At 40.2% G+C, this 7,500-nt stretch overlaps 1 pseudogene; it reads left to right on the forward strand.

Moving 5' to 3' along the window:
* LOC132098193 (NLR family CARD domain-containing protein 3-like) overlaps positions 1-7,500 on the forward strand; it is a 68,267-nt pseudogene that overhangs the window by 40,770 nt on the left and 19,997 nt on the right.

A 7,500-nucleotide genomic window follows, 5' to 3' on the forward strand; every position in this document is an offset into this window, starting at 1 on the left:
AATCTCACTGCTCAGTGTTGTGAGAGATTGTCTTCAGCTCTACAATCCTCAAACTGTGTCCTGAGAGAGCTGGATCTGAGGAACAATCACCTGCAGGACTCTGGTGTAAAGTTTATTTCTGATGGACTGAAGAGTCCAAACTGTCAGCTGCAGATACTGAGGTATTAAGAACATATAAGAGATCATTTACAGACAACTGGTGATCTGTGTCTGTGTATGTCTGTAGATGATCTGACTGTGTGTAGATGATCTGTATCTGTGTGTGTGTGTGTGTGTGTGTGTGTGTGTGTCTGTAGATGATCTGTTTCTGTGTCTGTGTGTCTGTAGGTTGTCAGGCTGTATGGTGACAGAGGAAGGCTGTGGTTATTTGTCTTCAGCTCTGAGTTCAAACCCCTCACACCTGAGAGAGCTGGATCTGAGCTACAATCACCCAGGACAATCAGGAGTCCAGCTGCTCAAACACAAACTGCAGGATCCAAACTATAAACTGCAGATACTCAAGTATGTCAAACACTAATACTGACGTACTGAACATGTGTGTGAATGATGCAGATCTACATTCAATTGTGTTTTATTAACAACACTTGGGAGGAGCTTGTTCAGATTAATCAACCAGTTTAGCACAGGTGGAGCTCGTTCTTATAATTAATTCAATTAAACACGCTAATTCATATATATATATATATATATATATACAGCCAACTGAACTCCGTCCCATGACATCTTTCGCCCCAGTGACTACAATATCCGAAATCCAACAATTTCCCTTCTGATGATGAGTTTGGATCCCCATCATAACCCACTGGCCCCAAACCTTCTACTGTTCACTTACCAGCGTCCTCTTTTGTCTCAGCCACAGCAACCATTCCCTCAATCAAAAAGTGGACATTTTGGGGCTGAGACGAGCGCTGATTAATGCACATGTACAGTTTTCCCAGTTAATAACCAAAGCGCAGCATTATTCTTTGTACTTCTCTTTGCAGCCAGCTAACCCTCCAAAACAGTCATTATAGTCATCAGCGAGCCTGAGCCGTGCTCCAGATTCCACCGCTGCAAAACCTCTTTCTCCTCCCTCCTCTGTTCAGCCTTTTCCTCCAGCTCTCTCTACACCTTTCCGTGGCCTGCAGCTCCTGTAACAGATGCTGGCGTGAGGCTGCCTCCACTCAAGCCTATGTTCCTCCTCCATTCCCTTTGTTAGAAACTCAGAAGTGAAGACCAGGAGACTCTTGGGTAATCTTCAGCAGAATTCTTCATTGAGAACGCTCTGCGTGGCGCTGTAGTCATCAAAGTCTAACTAGTCATTAATACATTGTAGTTTATATACATTTCTAGGAGGAGGGATACATGGAGGTGCAGACCATTAAAACAAAGCATGCAAATGGAATCTGGAAAATTCCAGACACTGACTACAGTCAGAAAGTGCATAAAGACAAAAGGTTAATGTCTCAGACATCTTCTTGGATATGTCAGCTTTATTACCTCAAAATGTCTACTATTATATTGGAACCTAGATTTAACATTTTATAAATTTGTAACCCACACCTTCTTCCCCCTCTCTCTGTGTTCCTCCCCAACCACAAGGAGTCGATCCATGTGTGACACTGCCTCTGCAAACTCTGGTTTCTCTCTCTCCCAATTCTGTTCTTCAATCCAAATCTCAGTTCCCTCTAAAAATGACTTTTTGAATTTGAAGATCAGGGTAAACTGAAGTTATTTTGTCTTCTGTGAAACATGTAAGTATGTTCTGTAGCTTCTGAAGGGCAGTGCTAAATAAAAAATATTATATTTAGGCAAAATAATACAAATGTACACAGATGTACACGTTCAAAGGTTTTTAGCCTCGGCTCTTAATGCAGGGTTTTTCCTTCTGCAGCATCAGTGAGTGTTTGAACCTTTTTCTGTAATTTCCATATTTTCTGACCTCTGACCCATGTGATTCGCATAGATCCGAGTTGTTTATTTTTTTGTGGGGGTGCTTAGTTTGGTTACTGGATGGTAATTGAAATAAACTGCGAAAAGAAACATCATGGACGTAATGGTCCTGAGAGCGCTGCATGAGTTTGCGTCGCCATCTGCAGGACAGTTAAATCTTTCAAATGATTCAAAGCACCAAACGTGAGCAGAATCAGCGCTGAAACGTGTTACTCAACCCGGTGACTTTTCATGAATGACGGTAAGAATATGAGATTGGTAGTGCTGTCATAAAATTCACAACGGTTGTGCTGTAATTATATAAAATATAGAGAAATTAATCATTTTATTCATCATGCATGAAAGTGACAAAAAAGTGAGTAAAGATATTTAAAATAATTATTATTTAATAAATGCATTAATTTAATTAATACATCTGATAAACGCAAATAAATGCTGTTCATTAAACTTTATTAAAAAATCCTGAAAAATAAAGTGCATCATCATTTCCACACTAAATATGAAGCAGTAAAATAGTTTTCAACATTGATAATAATCAGAAATGTTTCTTGAGTCAAATAAATTGTAATGGTTTCTTAAAGATCATGTGACACTGAAAACTGGAGTAATGAAGAAAATTCTGATTTGCATCACAGGAAAACAGCAAAAATCAATTAAATGATCAAATACATCCATCAAAGACATGAGCTCAGAGGAAAACAACTACAGAGAACAAAACAGCCCTGATGAAGTGGACTCTCTGCTCCACTGGTTGAGCTTGTGTACATCAAAGTCACCTTTATTTATATAGCGCTTTAAACAAAATACATTGCGTGAAAGCAACTGAACAACATTCATTAGGAAAACAGTGTGTCAATGCAAAATGATAGTTAAAGGCAGTTCATCATTGGATTCAGTGATGTCATCTCTGTTCAGTTAAATAGTGTCTGTGCATTTATTTGCAATCAAGTCAACGATATCGCTGTAGATGAAGTGACCCCAACTAAGCAAGCCAGAGGCGACAGCGGCAAGGAACCGAAACTCCATCGGTGACAGAATGGAGGAAAAAACCTTGGGAGAAACCAGGCTCAGTTGGGGGGCCAGTTCTCCTCTGACCAGACGAAACCAGTAGTTCAATTCCAGGCTGCAGCAAAGTCAGATTGTGCAGAAGAATCATCTGTTTCCTGTGGTCTTGTCCTGGTGCTCCTCTGAGACAAGGTCTTTACAGGGGATCTGTATCTGGGGCTCTAGTTGTCCTGGTCTCCGCTGTCTTTCAGGGATGTAGAGGTCCTTTCTAGGTGCTGATCCACCATCTGGTCTGGATACGTACTGGATCCGGGTGACTGCAGTGACCCTCTGATCTGGATACAGACTGGATCTGGTGGCTACGGTGACCTCGGAACAAGAGCGAAACAGACTAATATTAGCGTAGATGCCATTCTTCTAATGATGTAGCAAGTACATTGGGTGTTATGGGAAGTGTTCCCTGTTCCGGTTTACCTAATTAATGCAGCCTAAAAATCCTTTAACGGATTTGGATAATAAAAGCATATTAGTATGTTATGTGTATGCCAGGTTAAAGCGATGGGTCTTTAATCTCGATTTAAACTGCAAGAGTGTGTCTGCCTCCCGAACAATATTAGGTAGGTTATTCCAGAGTTTGGGCGCCAAATAGGAAAAGGATCTGCCGCCTGCAGTTGATTTTGATATTCTAGGTATTATCAAATTGCCTGAGTTTTGAGAACGTAGCGGACGTAGAGGATTATAATGTAAAAGGAGCTCATTCAAATACTGAGGTGCTAAACCATTCAGGGCTTTATAAGTAATAAGCAATATTTTAAAATCTATGCGATGCTTGATAGGGAGCCAGTGCAGTGTTGACAGGACCGGGCTAATATGGTCATACTTCCTGGTTCTAGTAAGAACTCTTGCTGCTGCATTTTGGACTAGCTGTAGTTTGTTTACTAAGCGTGCAGAGCAACCACCCAATAAAGCATTACAATAATCTAACCTTGAGGTCATAAATGCATGGATTAACATTTCTGCATTTGACATTGAGAGCATAGGCCGTAATTTAGATATATTTTTGAGATGGAAAAATGCAGTTTTACAAATGCTAGAAACGTGGCTTTCTAAGGAAAGATTGCTATCAAATAGCACACCTAGGTTCCTAACTGATGATGAAGAATTGACAGAGCAACCATCAAGTCTTAGACAGTGTTCTAGGTTATTACAAGCGGAGTTTTTAGGTCCTATAATTAACACCTCTGTTTTTTCAGAATTTAGCAGTAAGAAATTACTCGTCATCCAGTCATCAACACCATGTTTCCTGATGATATCTCCCAAGGGTAACATATAAAGCGTGAAGAGTAGCGGCCCTAGTACTGAGCCTTGAGGTACTCCATACTGCACTTGTGATCGATATGGTGCATCTTCATTCACTGCTATGAACTGATGGCGGTCATATAAGTACGATTTAAACCATGCTAATGCACTTCCACTGATGCCAACAAAGTGTTCAAGTCTATGCAAAAGAATGTTGTGGTCAATTGTGTCAAACGCAGCACTAAGATCCAATAAAACTAATAGAGAGATACACCCACGATCAGATGATAAGAGCAGATCATTTGTAACTCTAAGGAGAGCAGTCTCAGTACTATGATACGGTCTAAATCCTGACTGGAAATCCTCACATATACCATTTTTCTCTAAGAAGGAATATAATTGTGTGGATACCACCTTTTCTAGTATCTTGAACAGAAAAGGGAGATTCGAGATTGGTCTATAATTAACTAGTTCTTTGGGGTCAAGTTGTGGTTTTTTGATGAGAGGCTTAATAACAGCCTGTTTGAAGGTTTTGGGGACATATCCTAATGACAATGAGGAATTAATAATAGTCAGAAGAGGATCTATGACTTCTGGAAGCACCTCTTTCAGGAGCTTAGATGGTATAGGGTCTAACATACATGTTGTTGGTTTAGATGATTTAACAAGTTTATACAATTCTTCCTCTCCTATGGTAGAGAATGAGTGGAACTGTTCCTCAGGGGGTCTATAGTGCACTGTCTGATGTGATACTGTAGCTGACGGCTGAATGGTTGCAATTTTATCTCTAATAGTATCGATTTTAGAAGTAAAGTAGTTCATAAAGTCATTACTGCTGAGGTGTTGGGAAATGTCAACACTTGTTGAGGCTTTATTTTTCGTTAATTTAGCCACTGTATTGAATAAATACCTGGGGTTATGTTTGTTTTCTTCTAAAAGAGAAGAAAAGTAAACGGATCTAGCAGTTTTTAATGCTTTTCTGTAGGATAGGTTACTTTCCCGCCAAGCAATACGAAATACCTCTAGTTTTGTTTTCCTCCAGCTGCGCTCCATTTTTCGGGCTGCTCTCTTTAGGGTGCGAGTATGCTCATTATACCATGGTGTCAAACTGTTTTCCTTAACCTTCCTTAAGCGTAAAGGAGCAACTGTATTTAAAGTGCTAGAAAAGAGAGAGTCCATAGTTTTGGATATGGTAAGGAATTTGGATACATCAGGAAGATAACTTAAAAAGCAGTCTTTTGTGTTAGAAGTGATGGTTCTTCCATACTTGTAACAAGAAGTAGAATTTACAATTTTGGCTATATGAAGTTTGCACAGAACTAAATAATGATCTGAGATATCATCACTTGGCTGAATAATTTCAACACCATCAACATCAATTCCATGTGACAGTATTAAATCTAGAGTATGATTTCGACAATGAGTAGGTCCTGAAACGTGTTGTCTAACACCAATAGAGTTCAGAATGTCTATAAATACTGATCCCAATGCATCGTTTTAATTATCAACATGGATATTAAAATCACCAACTATTAGAACTTTATCTGCAGCCAGAACTAACTCGGATGTAAAATCACCAAACTCTTTAATAAAGTCTGTATGGTGCCCTGGTGGCCTGTATACAGTAGCCAGTACAAACATAACAGGGGAATTATCATTAACATTTGTTTCTCTGGATAATGTTATATGAAGTACCATTACTTCAAACGAGTTATACTTGAAGCCTGCCCTCTGAGAAATCCTGAAAACGTTGTTATAAATTGAAGCAACACCTCCCCCTTTGCCTTTTAGACGTGGCTCATGTTTATAACAGTAATCTTGGGGGGTGGACTCATTTAAAATAATGTAATCATCAGGTTTTAGCCAGGTTTCTGTCAAACAGAGTACATCTATATTATGATCAGTGATCATATTATTTACAAAAAGTGTTTTCGTAGAAAGGGATCTGATATTCAATAAGCCAAGCTTTATCATTTGTTTATCCATATTGCTTCTGTTTTTTATTTGTTGAACCTCAATTAAATTGTTAATCTTAACTTGGTTTGGACGTTTTTTGTATTTTCTAGTTCGGGGAACAGACACAGTCTCTATAGTGTGATATCTAGGGCTACGTTCACACTGCAAGGCTTAATGCTCAATTCCGATTTTTTGAAAAAATGCGATTTTTTTGCAAGGCCGTTCACATTTCCAATTAAATGCGACCTTTTGTGATCTCCTGTGTGAACGTGAAACGACCCAGAAGTGACCCGCATGAGCAGAAGAGTACTCAACGCTCAACGACGTCACTTGTTGTTTGCGGAAGTAGCTAACGTTAAACATGGATGTCAACAACAGTGTAGTCAACAGCGGAGCTCTTTTTGCAATATTAAAGTTATTTTCCCAACGGAGCCAGCACAATTACAATCTTCTCGTTTTAAGAAGAAAATTAAAAATGAGGAGGAGAGCAAGGTTTTTGGCCATGGCGTTTTGTGGAGCAGTATTAGCAATGTTGGTACAGAGAAACGTGTGGGTGCGGAGTCGCAGCCAGGAGTGGTGGGATACTGATGTGAGTGGCTTCACTAATACAGAATTCATCAGTTTATCTTCTCGTTCCCGCCTACTTCAACGCAGAATTATGACGTTTGTAGCGTATCAATGACGTACGGGTCGGATACATGTGGCCTGGCCGTTCAGACGGAGGTCGCATTTCAAAAGATCGGATACGTATCGGATTCAGGACCACATACCCAAGTGGCCTGGGTCGCATTAGAAAAGATCGGATCTGTGTCGTTCAGACTGTCATGAAAAGATCAGATACAGGTCGCATAGGGGCAAAAAAATCGGAATTGGGTCGTTTCAGCCTGCAGTGTGAACGTAGCCTAGGTGAAAAAGTCTCTTATGTGCTGGGAATTAACTGACCTCTGTGACGGGAGGCAACTAGCAGACGGTCGGTTTAGCCAGTCTGTCTGCTTCCTGACCTGGGCCCCAGGTAGTCAAGTATAAACACTAAGACTATTTGCCATATTTCTAGAGAGAAGAGTGGCGCCACCCCAGGAGGGATGAAGACCATCTCTTTTAAACAGGTCAGGTCTGCCCCAAAAGCTCGTCCAATTGTCTATGAAACCTATGTTATTCTGTGGGCACCACTTAGACATCCAGCCATTGAGTGATGACAATCTGCTATGCATCTCATCACCACGGTAAGCAGGGAGGGGACCAGAGCATATTACAGTGTCTGACATCGTGCTTGCAAGTTCACACACCTCTTTAATGTTATTTTTAGTG

Source organism: Carassius carassius, chromosome 21, assembly GCF_963082965.1.
Source record: "Carassius carassius chromosome 21, fCarCar2.1, whole genome shotgun sequence".
NCBI lineage: Eukaryota > Metazoa > Chordata > Actinopteri > Cypriniformes > Cyprinidae > Carassius > Carassius carassius.